Source organism: Melanotaenia boesemani, chromosome 11 (genome assembly GCF_017639745.1).
Source record: "Melanotaenia boesemani isolate fMelBoe1 chromosome 11, fMelBoe1.pri, whole genome shotgun sequence".
Taxonomy (NCBI): domain Eukaryota; kingdom Metazoa; phylum Chordata; class Actinopteri; order Atheriniformes; family Melanotaeniidae; genus Melanotaenia; species Melanotaenia boesemani.
This window is the reverse complement of record NC_055692.1, coordinates 34,689,109-34,705,457: the sequence shown is the minus strand read 5'-3', so window position 1 is coordinate 34,705,457 and position 16,349 is coordinate 34,689,109. Positions and strand designations below refer to the sequence as shown.

Below are 16,349 nucleotides of genomic sequence, written 5' to 3'. Positions count from 1 at the left end.
GAACCTGGCTCTGACTAGAAATCAAAGGTTGTTTCTCTGTTTTTACTGTAAATAAAACTCTTTACATGATTCTGTTCTGGCGGTATTTGATCAGACCTGTTCCTCCTCCACACGTCTTTGTATGATGAACAGAAATGAGGACGAGGACTGGTTGGAGTGAATCCATCTGTTAGATAATCAACTTGACGGATCCAAACAAACCGCAGCCTCTTCTGGGTTACTAGCATGTGTGTCAGCCAAACAACCCTCAACCTTGTCCTCCTTCATCAGGTCACTGAATAAACAGGATTTCTTCTGATTCATTATGTATAAAATATGTCGCAATTTCTAATAATATTAAAACCCAGGAAAAAAAAACATCTTCACTTTTAAATAGAATAATGTTTTCTATATTTCATGCTTTCAAATCAGATTGATCAGGCTTCAAAGTTGATTTATTTCAGGTAAATGAAACTGACTTTTTAAGAAAAGCAGAAATTCTGAAGGGTTTTTTAACCTGTGTGATGAAAACAGAGGCAGGATTTAGAGAAAAATGTCTCCTCATACTTCATCTGAGGCGGTGGAGTAAACTGATGATGTCATAAACAACTGGTGGTGATGTTTCATGGTATGGAGGAAGTAATGGCCAAATTTGGGAAAGTTTCCATCTGAGTCAGCTGTGAATGTTTAGATGATGAGGTGGAGCTGCTCTGTTTTGTGGTTTTTATCAGCTGTTGGACTTTTCCTGTGGGAGATTCATCCATTTCAGTTTAACAACAGTCAGAGTCAGTGATGACGCTATGAGTGTGAGTACAGCAGAACTTTCAGTCATACCCTTGTTACACGAGTTCAACACTTGTTTATTCAGTTCAATTCAGCTTACCTGTATGTTCACAACAAAGTCATCTCAAGACACTTTACAGACATAATCAGTTCAAGTCAATTCATTGTGAACTAATCAGTATTCACACAAGCCAGGTCATAAAAACATAGTTTATAGACCGTAAGGAAAAACCTAGAAAAGACGTTCAGAAACAAATTTTCGCTCCACAGTCTGGGGACAACATAATTCTTCCTCGAAAAAACCCCCAAAAAAACAAAACAAAAAGACCGATTCGCCTTTAGCTTAACTCCGAATGTTCTCAGCTGATTATCCCGCACAAGTCCTGTGATCACTGCCGTAAATCGGCACCAGCTACTGTGTGTTTCAACCATTATGAGTTGTGTTACGACCAAGTACATGAAAGGGTGTAACAAATAAATGGTGGACAGATGGTTAAAGTAAATGGGTGTTTATTATATTGAACAAAAACAAAGACCGGCTCCAGTGGCAACACAACAGGTGTTGGGGTTTGAGAAACTGCTGAAAGAAAATGCATGTGTAATTTAAATTTGGTTTGTTAGATTTCAGTTATGTTTAGTTGGTTAAATTAACGGTAACACTTTACAATACTGGACGCAAAATTTGCTTCGTTACTAGGGAACACCTTGGGGGCGAATCAGTAAGTAATGGGTAGTTAACCAGTACTTACTGGTACCCACAAAAACCAGACTTATTAGGGAAGTACTGGTTAATTATTTGCTTCGTTACTAGTGAACACCTTACAGGCGTAATGGGAAGTAATGGGTAGTTAACCAGTACTTACTGGTACCCACAAAAACCAGACTCATTAAGGAACAAAAGAGAAATTCTTCATGTGAGTACTGGATTACTCTGACTCGTTGAGTGAACAGCTCATTTAGTCTAAAACCTGTTTCCTGGTGGTTCTGGAAGCCTTTGTAAGGATGAAAAGCAGTACCATTTATATATTCTTGTACTGCTGTGTCATCTTACCTTTACTTGTTCATCACTTACTAAGTAATAAGTCATTACTTAATCATTGACTGGTCATTATCTATTATACTGTTTACCTTCCTAAAAAAGTCAAACATAATACCAAGTACTTACTGAGGAACGCATCATTAACTACTCAGTACCTGACCAGTAACTACTACTTTTGTGTACATTATTGTAAAGTCAAACATCATACCAAGTACTTACTGAGGAACGAAGCATTAACTAATCATTACCTGAACAGTACCTACTACTTTTGTGGCATTTTTTCTATATTGAAAATAACAATTTGTTCTCTTTCTTATACATGTTAGATACCATTTTTATCATAAGGCTTTATGCATATAGCTATCTAACATGTGCAAACCATTCAAAATTGATAACAACTGCAGAAGAGACAGTATTTATTACACAAAATGTACCTTACAGTTAGACACACACACACGCAAGCATTTCCCCCAATAAATGGAAACTATCGTTTCCATATATTTTAAACTTTGTACTGTTTGCATATCTCGTGAAGCATATGTCCAAGTGCACCATTCTTGTGAGATTTGGCCACCCAATGTGTCCACTCTATTGAGGCCAGCTGTTTCTTCAAGGTGTTCTCTGTTCGATTGCCAGGCAGTCTCCAGACCTGGGATTTGTAGGTAGACCACTCACAGCCAATGTTCTTTGTATGGGCACCTATTTCTGCGTTTACAAATGACCGGCTGTGGTTTACTGAATAGTGAACATATCCACTATTAGCCAGTGCCGTCATATAAACCCTCCATTGATCTGAGATGATAGTGGTCCCTTGGCAGTCATAACACCTTATGACCGGGATCAAGTGCCACCAGGACTGTTTTCTGACTAGCCTCAGAATGGGCCGCCTTCTCATGCCTGTTATGCCTCTCATTCCAAAGACCCATGTTCGCCTCCTCCAGATTCGTCCAAATCTTCCCCGACCATACTGTTCAAAATAAGAAAACATGGTAGTAAAAGAAAGTTTAATATTGTCCACAAATTCACAAAGTTCTTTGTATTTACTTGTAAAAACACACAGAAATATCGCATAATTGGATATACTATTAGATTATTTAATTGGCTGTGTAAATATCAGAGTTAAAAAGTACAAAAACAATGTATAAAAAAATCACTTATAAACATCTTTACAAGATATTATCATTCCACTTTTAGATCACAAAACCAAAGTGTGGTCACATTTTTTCTTTTAAATGAAGAAAAAGTTGTCAAATTACACTGATTTGCACCGACATTAAAACATGACATCCGAAATAACATTATCTGGTTACAATAGTGTTGAGGAATCTGACCTCTGATGCTGATTTTTTGCCTAATTGACCACTGCAGGGCTTCGATCTGAAAGCACTTAAGCTATCAGTAAAGTGTGTGTGTAAGTCTTGTAAATTAAATACAGTGTCCTTGTGACAAAGTGGGTGAGTTCACACCATTTGCCACTGTTTCATTTGTTAAAGCAAGAGTCAGATCACTGTTTACTGTCTTTAGTTCTGTTTATTTGGTTAAAACAGTTTTGTTTGTTAAATGTCATTTGAATGTTACTCACCATACTTACCATGTGTTCCAGGAGCAAAAGGAGGGAAAAGCACATCACTTCCTGTATTTATAGGGTTTGCCCTGATTTGATTATGTCACTGGAAGGGTTTAAGTATGGGGGGGAGATTGATTATGTTTTGTTACAGGAATTGTTTGATTTTTCTATTACCTAGTTCTGTGGGTGGTACCAGGATTAATTTATTACCAATTGTGTTTGTTTATTTAAGTTGACTGGGATTTAGTAATTTAAATTGTATGTTGTATTTAGGTTGGAAAAATAGACTCACCTGTTAAGTGAGAGGAACCCAGGGAAGCCATTTTGTGGATAGAACTCAAGCCTATATAAGGCTGGCCTTTAGTCTGTGTTGGGGGGGCCCTTGATGATGCAGCAGGGTGCATGGCTACTTTAAGTTTGGTTTATTAGATTTCAGTTATGTTGGTTAAGTTAACTGTTAAGTTACATTATGTTTCTTTGCTTTTTCCGTATATATTTGTTGAAACATGCACCTTGGAGAATAAATTCTTGTCATTTTTGGAAGACCTCTGCCTACTGCCATCTTTCTGCCACTCTGGTCACACAACCTACAACAGTTCTAAAGAAACACTTCACGGTAAATAAAATACTCCTGCTATAACACTTAAACATGTAGCATGCACATGTTAGCTTAAAGTAATCTGAAGCTAACAGTCATACGGTTAGCTAAACGATGCTAATCGTGATCATGCTAACGGGCAGAAATGGGCATTTTAAAGAGTGCAAACATACACAGGAGCGGGACAACACTAGCAGAAAGAGTAAGTTACATTTAAAAATTAATCTTGTCTCAGAATAAACACAACTTACATCGTCAGTGACCGCTGTACCGCTGGAAACATGTCGAAGGTAGAACCATGGATGTATTATAGAACTGGATAACGGACTGAAAATGGCGGCACGCCGATTTTTCCCAGTGGCCACTCGTGGTACTGCAACAAAAAATCCCATGGGGCCCAAAAAGCATTTTTCCCATAGGCCACAATGGTAAAAGACACGGCTGTAAAACTGTTGACAGGACGTCTTCAGCTTTAAACACAGCTAATTACTAATCTTTCTATTCAATATTTTTAATTCATGGACATTTAATCCGTCAATTATTTTTCAAAAGGCCATAAAAGCATAAATCATAAATCAGGTCACTGGGCTGCGCATTGCTCGTTCACAGTGACGTGAAGCATGATGGGAGGTGACACTACTGCGCATGCTCTATGGGCCCAATATGCGGAAGTAACCCGGAAGCCTGAGAACTTTTTCGGCGTATGCGCTGGGTGAGCAACTTCCATAGAAATGAATGGGCCGCCATTTTCAGTCCGTTATCCAGTTCTTATAATACATCCATGGGTAGAACGTGAAGAAAAGGAAGAGGAAGTGCATAAGCCGTCTTCAAAATAAAATGCCTACTTCAAATTAAAGGTATGAATACATGAACATTTATAATTGGAAGAATTCATAACAAATGCATAAAGCTGTTTAATACTTTAAGAAATAAGATTTTTTTTAAGATCTTGGGCCTTATGTCTTGTAAAGAGGCAACCATAGGAAAACCTAATGGAACCATTCAAGAAAGTGGGTTAAACTCAGGTTTTTTATTTTAGAAAGAGATTGAGTAATTTTTAGGCTACATTCACACAGCAGGTCTTAAAGCTCAAGTGCAATTGGTTTCAGTCGTATTTCATATTATTTACATGTGGCCTCTATTAGACTTCAGTATGAACCGTACACTGCCCTGAAGCGACCCACATACACAGAGGAACATATGACGTCACATGCAGCACACTGTGTCCATCAAAATCCTACATCACACACTGTGGACAAGTAGTAACATTACATCACATTTATATACTTGTTAAATTTGTAAATGACTATTTTTTGGGACGTTTTGATCGTGATCATTCTGAATGTTAAAACTGAAAAGTCAATTTTTCAAAAGTGATGTGTTTGATTTACTGTTCAGGGATATTTCTATTAAAATACATATTCTGAAGATTAATAAAACAGCTGGTAGAGTCCTGACTAATTACAGGTGAGAACTTTGATAGTGGTCATGGGTGTAATGGCAACCACTGAAAGATTATGGAAGAAAATATTTGTTTGAGTGGTCAACATGACTGGAAAAGTGCTATACATGTAAAGTATATTTACCAAAAAGTATTTTTAATTGAGGGGAAAAAAGCTAACTTTTTAAATAATTGACCATACTGGGTGGAAAAAGAAAATATCTTAAGAAATGGGCTTGTAAAAATGTTGGAATTCTTAAGTGCCCTGTAGCAAATGATCATGAAGATACACAAAAGTAGTAGTTACTGGTCAGGTACTGATTAGTTAATGATGCGTTCCTCAGTAAGTACTTGGTATGATGTTTGACTTTTTTAGGAAGTAAACAATATAACAGATAGTTACCAGTCAATGATTAAGTAATGACTTATTACTTAGTAAGTGATGAACAAGTAAAGTTAAGATGACACAGCAGTACAAGAATATATAAATGATACTGCTTTTCATCCTTACAAAGGCTTCCAAAACCACCAGGAAACAGGTTTTTGACTAAATGAGCTGTTCACTCAACGAGTCAGAGTAATCCAGTACCCATTACTTCCCATTACGCCTGTATAGCATTCGCTAGTAATGAAGCAAATAATTAACCAGTAGTTCCCTAATAAGTCTGGTCTTTGTGGTCACCAGTAAGTACTAGTTAACTACCCATTACTTACTGATTCGCCCCCAAGGTGTTCACTAGTAACGAAGCAAATTTTGCGTCCAGTATTGTAAAGTGTTACCAACAGTTAATTTAACCAACTAAACATAACTGAAATCTAACAAACTAAATTTAAATTACACATGCACCCTGCTACACTATCATGGCCCCCAACACAAACAAAAGGCCGGCCTTATATAAGCTTGTGTTCCACTGACAAAATGGCTTCCCTAGGCTCCTCCCCTTAACAGGTGCGTCTATCCTTTCGACATAAATTCAACATGCACTTTAAGTTATTCATTCACAGTCAACTTAAATAACAACTAACACAACTGGTAATAAATAAATCCTGGTACCACACACACAACTAAGCAATAGAAAAATCAAACATTTCCTGTAAGAAAACATAATCAATCTCCCCCATACTTGAACCCTTCCAGAACGAAATCTGTTGATGTTTTTTTTTTTTTATTATTTTATTGTTTTATTTTGGTGTGAAGCACTTTGCTCAACCGTGTTGTTTTAAAAGTGCTATATAAATAAAGCGGAGTTGGAGTAGAACTAAATATATTAACACTGGTCTGAGTCTTGCTGTAACAGATGTTTATGTATGTTAGCTGAACTCAAATAGAAAGCAAAACACAAACAAACCCAGGATCGTTGGTTCCTGCTGACCACTGAGGCATGATGAAGCTAGCATTGCTACAATCAAACAGGTGTGGTTGAAATTATGTGATCAGGTTGAAATGATATGAAACAGTGGCAAATGCTGTGAACTCACCCACTTTGTCACATGTTCTCATAATACTTACTTTTCATTATCTCTACACATATATTCTTTCATGCAGTGTTTTTTTTTTTTTTAATGCCACTCTGTAGCAGTAACATGTTCTCGGGGTGGGTGGGGAGTGGGATTAGAGATGTAGATGTGGGTGGAGGGATTTCATTATACATTGAAATGGAAGTGAAATAAAAAGCTTAAAGAAAAAAAAGAAGAACAAAAAAAAAAAAAAAACTTTAAAACCGCCAGTTCAGGATTTGTGAGTCTCTGGCTCTGGTTTCACTAATCAATAAACTGCAGACTAGACAAACTGAAAATGAAAATAATGTGATGTCTCCCAGAACTAACCTGTTCTGCCCAAAGCAAAACACATAAAATGGAAAACTTAATGTTCATTTAGACTCTTACTTTAACTAAGGGTCACAGTAGAGTCAGAGCTTTTCCCAGCAGTTACCAGGTGAGAGGCATGTACAAGACAATTCAAAGTGCTTTACATAAAACATTAAAAGCATTACAGCGGGGTGCAGGAAGCAATAACAAGTGCATTAGAAACAAACTTTAGAAGAAATTAAATAAAAACAGGAAGAAAAGGCTAAAATAAAATAGATGAAATGCAAGAAATAAAGTTCTAGTGTGGGGAATTTAACAGTTGTTTTGATAAAAAGCAGCCAACAGTTGATCAGAGTCTGGATTGGACTGTGGTCTCCTGGTGAGATGGTTATGTAGATGTGTGTGTCATCAGCATAACTGTGGTAACATGTTTAGTTGTTTCCATAATGTGAGCGAGTGGCAGCATTTGGATGTTGAACAGCAGAGGCCCCAGGATGGAGCCTTGGGGAACTCCGAAAACCTGACTGGTCGACATCAGAACAGTTTTTTAGTGTCAGGAAGTTGTGTAGCTGCTGGAAGACAGCTTTTTCTAGAATATCGGCCTGTAGCTGCTCATGCGGGACGAGTCCAGGTCTTTCTCTTTCAGTAGTGGCTTGATGACGGCTGTTTTTAGGGTCTGAGGGAAAATGCCCGAAAGAGACGTGTTTACAACCTGGAAAATATCTAAGGCCATGCATCCTGAAACATTCTTAAAAACCCAGTTGGCAGGGCGTCAAGACAGCAGGTGGTGGTTTTCAGATGGCCGATGATCTCATCCAGGTTTCTAAGAAAAAAATGTGTCATGGTGTTCATTGACACAGGGACATGTGTCCTGCCCCTGGCATGGAAGCACTGACTGACTGATTTTGTGAATTTAGTCAGTAAAGAAAGAAGCAAACTCATTCCAGGTCTGGATAGAAGTTCTGGGTTTACTGACCCAGGAGGATTAGTGAGCCTGTCAACAGCAACAAATAAGGCTCGAGCTTTATTGCTGTTCTTAGCAATGATGTCAGAAAGAAAAGGGTTCTTGCATTTCTCAGCTCCAGATTATAAATCCTCAGTGTCTCTTTACAGATCTCATAGTGAACCTGAAGCTTTGTTTTTCAAAGCTGGGCAGGGTAGACCCTGGACAGGGAGATCTTTTAAAATGTTGCTGGTAATTCATAGGAATTTACTTTTGAAATATGTCCGTTCTCTCCTAATTCTGATGATAGAAAAGTGTGAGATTATTTTCTCCTGCAGCTGAAAATCATTATCAAGCCTTCAATCTGTTCAGTCATGCTGGCTCTCTTCCAAACGTTGACCAAGTTCAGCTTCGCCTTGTTGGCTCAGCAGCTCCATGACAGATGAAATCCAAAGATACTGCTGGCTAATAGGGGAAAAACGTCAGGAAAGAGTTTGTTTGTCTTTTATTAAGATTTTTTGTGGAGATTTCTGTCCTTTTGTTTGGTGTTATTTACCTTTTTGGAAGGCAGTTTAAAGAGAAGGAAGGGTTCCAGTTATTGAGATTTAGGAGTAAAATTAAGAAATGTCAGAGATGGGAAACTACGCGACTTGATAACAGAACAGGCAGAAAAACAGGCAAAATAAGCTCAAAACTCAATGAGACAACATGACCAGGCTAATTTCAGAAGAATTATATAACACCTTAGAGAGAGAGCCTGTTTGTGTTTTTTTTTTTTGTTTGTTTTTTTTTGTTTTGTTTTTTTTGTTTCATTTGTTCTTTAGATTTAAAAAGACAAAAAAATAAGAAATAAAAAAAGAAATTTTATTTTTTATTCACTGGCAGTATAATTTTTAAATTATAATGAAAAGTTAATGTTTTTCTGATTTTTCTCTTGGCTGCATTAATTTTCTTCTTCCTGTCTCAGTATGTAGTCAGTCTGAAATGTTATTTTTCTGAAACAGTCACCAAACCGAGGTCGACCAGTTATAAAACGGAGCAGAGCATCAAACACTGGATTGTTAGAAAGTAGAGATACTGATTTTTATTTTCTCTTTTCCTTTCACGTTATTTGTTTTTATTATCTGGTTAAATCATACCTCCTAAACTCACTGGTCAGGGTTAAAATCCTGGAGTTGTAAGGAAATCCTGCAGGTTGTAAAACAGTTTAAATCTCATGATGCGGATCTGGAAGTTCTGGATTCAGTGTCTCGTACCTTCGTCTCTGATCTGCCCCATGTTGAGTATATGAAGAGAAAAGTAGGAATCAGCAGCTCTGGGTTGCGTTCACTGGCCTGTACATGACATTCATCTGACCAGCTCTGCATCAGTTTTCATCCTCTGGAACAAAGTGGAATGATTGGTCCAACAGTCATAGTTTAAAAATAAAAAAAAAACAAAAACTGCTCCATATAAAGTTAAAGGAGGACAACAAAGTGATAAAGGCACCACAGAAAACCAGTTTTATATACCCAGTAAGACGTGTTCTGCTTCAGTATGGATGTTTGGAGAAAGACACTATTAATGGCGGTGCTTTGTCCGCCGTGCTCCTGAACCGCCTCCCGGATGGCAGAAGGTGAAATAAATTATGCCCAGACAGTTATTTATCAGTTCCTGTAGGGAGGGGGCAGCCCAGGACGTCCATTTTGGATGATTTTCTGTGAGGATGCTCCAGCAGGGACTGGGACAGATGTTCCTCTTCAGGACTCACGTCGATGATCATGGACCATGACAGGTTGGATTATTGTTTGCATGGAGGTGGATCTTCAGTCCTGACAGCTACAGAAAGAACCATGTGAAGAATGAATCTAGTTTAGATCTGCAGAACAGTGTGCTGTGTTCAAACTTTAACTCTCTCAAACTAAAGTCAGCCTCTCCTGTTCTTAGTTCTTACTCTCTTATCAGTCTGACTTCTGCTGCTGCACAGACTGGATTTACTCATTTAAAAATCATCACGGCCAGTCAGCACTACGGCTGTAATATAAATATAAACTCATAAAGCTTCAGATTAACAACTTACACTCATCTTGGTCCCACAGGTGGACACAAGCTGATCAAGTGAAATAGAAAGTTAGAAAGTTTCAGTGTTAAACTGGAATAAATGAAACCTGTAGGTTTGGAGGTTTGTCTCATTTTCATCAGTCTGCATCGCCCTCCACAGGTGGATGTTGGTAACTACAGCAACAAGAACGCTGCCATAAGCTGGGAACACTATTATTCAGAAATTAGGATAATTTTGTCAAAAAGGGAAAGAAGAATTGGATAACATGAGATAAATAATTTCAGAAGGATTTTCTGACATTTAGCCACAAACAAACAAACACAGTGTCAGCTCAGGCATGTACATATACCAGGGTCTTAATCCAGCTGCTTCCACCATCCCAAAAGTTCTAGAATTCCAAGACTTCCCATGTTTCCATCTGCTTGGCCATGTAGAAGCTGGTCTGAAGCAGCAGATAGTTCCAGATATGAGGAACGGAAATCTTCTCTGGATAATGTGGAAGGATCTATGAAATCACATAGATCTGCTTTTTAAGGAATCTAGAGCTGAACTCACATCTGTAGAAACATTCAGACGACGTCTCACATCTCCCTGAACTTCAGCACTGACTCTGCCTTAGTTGACCAACACTTTGTTAGCAGGAAGTTGTGAACCTGTAGAGGTCATGTGACTGAATATAAAATTTTCCCTTTTTTAAGTCATATAACTTCAGATATACACACCTGTTTTGTTGTTCTGTTTCCTTTTAGTTTTCCTGCTGAATATCAGAACCACTCGCATCACTGCAAGCATTCATCTGGCTGCATGTCATTCAGTGTTTTCTCATTCTTTTAATTTTAGTTATTTATTTGAAAGGGACATACTGCACATTAATGAACACAAGCAAAAAATACTGAATGTAAATGTGTACAGAGTTAGCCTATCAGCTAATTTGCATAGACAGATAAAAAGTAAAGTGCAAACTAGTTGCCATAAATGTTGTTTAACTGCATACTTCAATGCATGAAGTTGGAGTGTATAAAAGATAAAACACACTAAAATAACTGACTGCACAGTAATTAAGCATACAGAGTTCAGCACATGTATACATATGTGTATGTATACGTGTCCCACAGATATAGAACTAGAATAAATCACTACATCCAGCTGATCTGATGAGTTATAAACCAGTTAGTGACAGGGGATTTATAAGTGGTATCATGTTCCAGACTTTCCTACAACTCACTGACAGCACAGATGGTCCAGAAATGCTTTGTTTGGTGATCTCACAGTCTCCTCTAGTGGTGGTTCTAGTGATCCTTCCAGACTTCAGACAGATGTGACAATAACTTAGTAATAACTTATAACTAGCTGCAGTAATAACTAGTAATAACTTATAACTAGCTGCAGTAATAACTAGTAATAACTTTTCCTGTAAAAGATTTTTAGAATTTAACAGGTTTTTGTCCAGTTGCTTTCAGTAAATCAGTCAATGCAAGAAAATCTGTGCATGCAGAAACATTTGGGTGCGACGACATCAGCGACGGTCTGATCTGGTTCAGTTCTGCAGGCTAAATGTGTGCTATTTTTTAAATGTGTGTTTTGAATGTAAGAGTCTAGAAAGACATCAAGGCATTTAAATCTGTGACCTATTCCAGTTCTTCTCCTTTTATAAATACACATGAACAAGAGATTTCTGTCAGTTGTTTGCTGAACAAAATGTTTTGATTAGTGTTTAATAAAAGACCAGATTTACTGAGTCAGTCGTGCACTATGGACATCACTGGATGTTTTTTCTGGGATATCCTGGTCTGTAGGATGATGTGATTTATCTGATCCAGAAGTGTGAACTCATACATCAACAACAAGCAGGGAACATGTGGTTCAGACAGTCTGATGATAGCAGGCTGGTCCAGTTTTTACTGAAGGAAACATCTTTATTATTCTACTGTTACTATAAATAAATAAATAAAGTACATACGTACACATTTTTACTACAACGAGGGTGGATATGTGTGAGCTGCAATTTCACAGTCTTAAAGACTTCCGGTCTGTTTTAATTTGAAACTTGAACCGGAAGTTTACCTGTGACGTCTTTGCTAACTTGACGTGTGTGATAAAAGCAGCGGTCAGCGCGGCATCTTCAGATGAACATCAGGATGGAAGAAGTAAGGACTCTCTACAGGAAAACAGGGTGTTGAATGGCCTTCCCGCCTCCTCCGACCTGTCAGCTGTCCCTGGATAAACGAAGGAAACCATGTTTTTATCAAGCAAAGTGCAGCTTTTGATGGTTTGTGTTGGTCTTGTGGGACTGGCTGTGGAAGTGATGCCTTTCCGTGGAGATACTTGGCGGACAGGTAAGATTAACTGGATTTACTAAGAAAAGGAACCATTGCACACAGAAATGTGACTGAATAAGTCAGTTACATGAGAGGGAATTCAGCCATGAAGTAAATGACAGTCACAGAACGGAATAAACTTCTGTTAGATCTAAAATCCTTTCAGGTTTTTATTAATTTTTAACTGGTTAAAATTGTATGATAATCAACATTCAGGATACTTTAGTTTGATATCCGTGTTTCCCCCAAACAGAAACTGAATCTGCGGTCTGACTTGTAGTACTGTTAACTTCCACTAAGAGGCGCTGCTGGACTGAAGCTGCTCCTTTAAACAAGCCCAGGGTGGTTGATGAAGAGAAAGATGTTTTTCTATCTGTATATGAAACTAAATGAAATTAAACTGAAAAGAAATTCTAATGATTAAAACAATAATTTAAAATGATCATTAAAGTTGTCTTAAGTTGTTGATAAAATACTCCTTTGCTTCAGTATCCTGGTCAGATTATATATATATATGTATATATATCAGATCAGATAATCTCTCTGGGAGCTTATTAAACCAACCAATTCACAGGATTAAACTACAACATCCAGGAGGAAATTCTGGTGGTTCTGTTGGTTCTGTCCTCAAGCTGCATATACAGCTAATCTATGAGTGGTAACACTTTTTTTTCTCTTTTTTATAGTTTGACACTGAAAGATTGAACAATAACAATTTAAAGTGTAAGAGATTCCTCCTCCACACCCGATCATTGTCTCCTTTCTCTCTGCAGAGTTTCTTCGTGTTGTTAGTTCAGCTTTCAGAGGATCCTTTAATCTCTTGCTCTGAAACTTTATAACTGAGCTTTAAATCTATTTCTTTTAATAAATATGAACTGAACCTGAATGAGTGAACTAAGCAGAGGTATACAACAGAAACAGGGTTTCAGGTTTTCTCCAGGTTTCATGTTATTAGATGTGTGTGTGGGTCTAACTGTGACAGTGAACACCGCCGATCTGTTCATGCTCAACGTGGACGCTTCATGTGAAAATAGTTTTATTGAATATGTATGAAGTCAGTAAATATTAACCAGAAGATTAAAGCAGGGAGCTGTGAAATAGAAGACTTTCTTTGTTGTTTTGTTAGAATCTTTAATGATCTGTTTCCAGCTCAGATGTCAGATTTATTTGCTGGATTTTTCTGAGTTTCTTTAGCATGGTGAGAGGAAGCATTTTGCCATCATTTTTTACTTTGAAGGTCAGTGCTGTGTAAAGTAAGACTTCCAGCTCTGTGCAGCTGGGTCTGAGGGGAACCATTTCCTCCTGAGGGATGTCAATGTTTGAACCACATTCAGGCAGAAAGTTGACCTGAAAGGTGAACTAATGTCGGAGTTTTTCCTCCTTCCTGAAGGCCAAGCAGGCCCATCAAGTCTGCAGCGAGGCAGTAATCAACATGAACAATAAGCTGCTCTGTAAAATAATGTTTAAACTAGAGATGCACGATTTTGTTTGTATCAGCCGATATCGGCTTCAGAGTTAAATTTTGAAAATCGGCCATTCTAATCTTATCTAATTAACTGATAAAATAACAGGCGCTGGGAGAACATGATCGAAAGCCTGGTACACACATTACGATATTTTGGCTGTTTTTGTCCCGATTTTGCCTCTTCCCGACCTCGGACAGCAAACGCTCGTTCATCGTGAGATTTCCCTGTCCAATCATCATTTGGTCTGTGGTGTGTTACCAGCCGATTTGTCCCGATAATCCGCTATGAAACGGGTTGTAGCCGACAATTGGGAATATTGAACGTGTTCAATATTTCAGAGCCGATTTCTGAAGGACGCCGACGACTCGTGCATTCTGACTGCGTGGGTGGTGACGCGGTACGAAATGAAGCTGATTGGGGAGCAAGGAAGTAAATAAAGTTCGTGTTCACGCCGTCTCCAGTTAGGGCTGGGCGATTAATTGAATTTTAATCGCAATTACGATCTGGGTTTTCAACGATTATAAAAATGAAATGGTCTGATTATTTTTTGTCCTTCGCAGTTTCTTCTTGTGCTGTTTTCAGTTGCAAATCGAGCGTCACTGGCATTGCAGCACTTTGTTGCAGACTCCTCCCACAGCCCCGACCTCTTTAGTTTTATTCAGCACGAGTTGCAAACTCAGTTAAAGACTGGACACACGGGAGGCGGCGTCGCTCCTTCTCCATCATTTTCTATGTGAACTTGCGCGAGGAGGCAAAAATCGCTGCCCTCCTCCAGCCAAGCGACAGGCGACAATGGTGCACGCAGATGTGCACACAGGGGCTTGCAACGGGACACAAAAAAATAGAAAAATGTTCCATTTTTGTGAGTCGCAACTAAATAATCCACCAGCTCCCAGAGTCACAGAGAGACAAAAGTTATAAACAAACAGAACTTTAACACAGTGAACAATCCGGGATTTAAGAAACTCCTCAACACTTTGGACAAACGGCATCACTGCCATCTCACCACCATGTTAGTGGACTGTCTCTCTTTGCTGTATGATGAGTGTGGTGAGGGTGTTGTGGTGACAGCCGATGTTTCGCCACCGCTACGGACCTGTGGTAAAGCCGCACCAGAGCCGTATAGAAATGTCGCGCTACATTTTATTGACGCGGATTTCAACGTCAAAACGAAATGTCTCCAGACTATTTTTTTCCAGGTCACACCAGGCGGAACATAGCTGCTGGCCTGAGACAAACAATAGCTACGGGGACCTGGTGGAAAGAAACTCGTCTGCATTACCACAGTACACACTTCAAATGTCACACTGACTTTTGCCGGTTGTTACTATGGTGCTTCTTCTATTTTTTTTTTTCTTTTTTTTTTTTTTGCTGGTTGTTGCTATGGTTCTTCTACATTTCAACGTTTGTCCGTCTCGGAGGACTAGATTGTAGATGAGTTGCGGGACAGCATCGTCATGTGTGTGTTGTTCTGTGATTACAGATCGGAGTACACCACACACAGTGCGATCAAAACTGATTTTTTTATCTTCACGTGTGAGGTCTCGACCAGATAAAAAATCTCATAACATAAAAAATCATTATGTGTGTACCATGCTTAAGTAGGATAGGATGCACATATCTCACACTTCCTGTGTGACTGCACTAAGAACAAACCAGGAGCAGCACCCCGTTTAGATATACGGTGGACTTTTGTCCAGACATGTCTAATCTCAGAATCTGCTTGGTCTGGATACTGTCTATGACGTGGCTCTGAGTTTCATCACTAATTTCAGATCTCCCACTCACCACAGTTTATTATGTAAACATGTTGGATGGTCCTCTTTGTCCTTATTTACACTGAGACGTCATCATGTGCTTGTTCAGAGAGCTGGTTTTCGCCTGCTTCCCTCCTCTCTTAACCTTCCTCCATCTATATACATCAGGACCTTACACTCTTCCTTCACAAGATTTTTTTTATTGTTTTCAGTCCAAAGGGTGCAAACTGAGACAGGAAAAAGGATTGTATGTCTGCTGCTGCCTTTGCCTTGGATGATCTGCAAAAAGACTTCATAGACTTCAGACCTGGTCTCACTGCATGCTTTTAGGAAAACGCTGGAAGATTTGGAGGCAGTTTAATCAGTTTGCAGATGTTCTGCTTGGTTTGATTTTAATACCTGATTTGAACTGCACCAGGACATTTATAGAAATAAGATTTTTAATCTCAATGAGACTTTTCCTGGTTAAATGAAAGTTAAAAGAAAAAGGCCACATGACAAGAAGAAAGAGGACAAGCTGCTGGATGTCCACCATTCTTCTCCTTTGTCTCTGGGTCAAATTCTTCCTCATTATAATTCAGGAAGGCATCATGCCAATATGACATCAT

General features: G+C 38.6%; 2 long non-coding RNA genes across 2 annotated transcripts; one reads left to right on the top strand and one right to left on the bottom strand.

The window, feature by feature from the left end:
* Window positions 1-2,326: 2,326 nt before the first annotated feature.
* LOC121648383 lies at window positions 2,327-4,263 on the bottom strand. Its single transcript, XR_006011967.1, has 2 exons — window positions 4,218-4,263; window positions 2,327-2,768 (listed from the first exon to the last, which is right to left on the bottom strand). It is a non-coding gene; the product is annotated as an uncharacterized LOC121648383 (long non-coding RNA).
* LOC121648382 lies at window positions 3,885-13,066 on the top strand. The gene is made up of 4 exons (XR_006011966.1): window positions 3,885-3,963; window positions 8,914-8,918; window positions 10,842-10,844; window positions 13,053-13,066. It is a non-coding gene; the product is annotated as an uncharacterized LOC121648382 (long non-coding RNA).
* The last annotated feature ends 3,283 nt before the right edge of the window (window positions 13,067-16,349 follow it).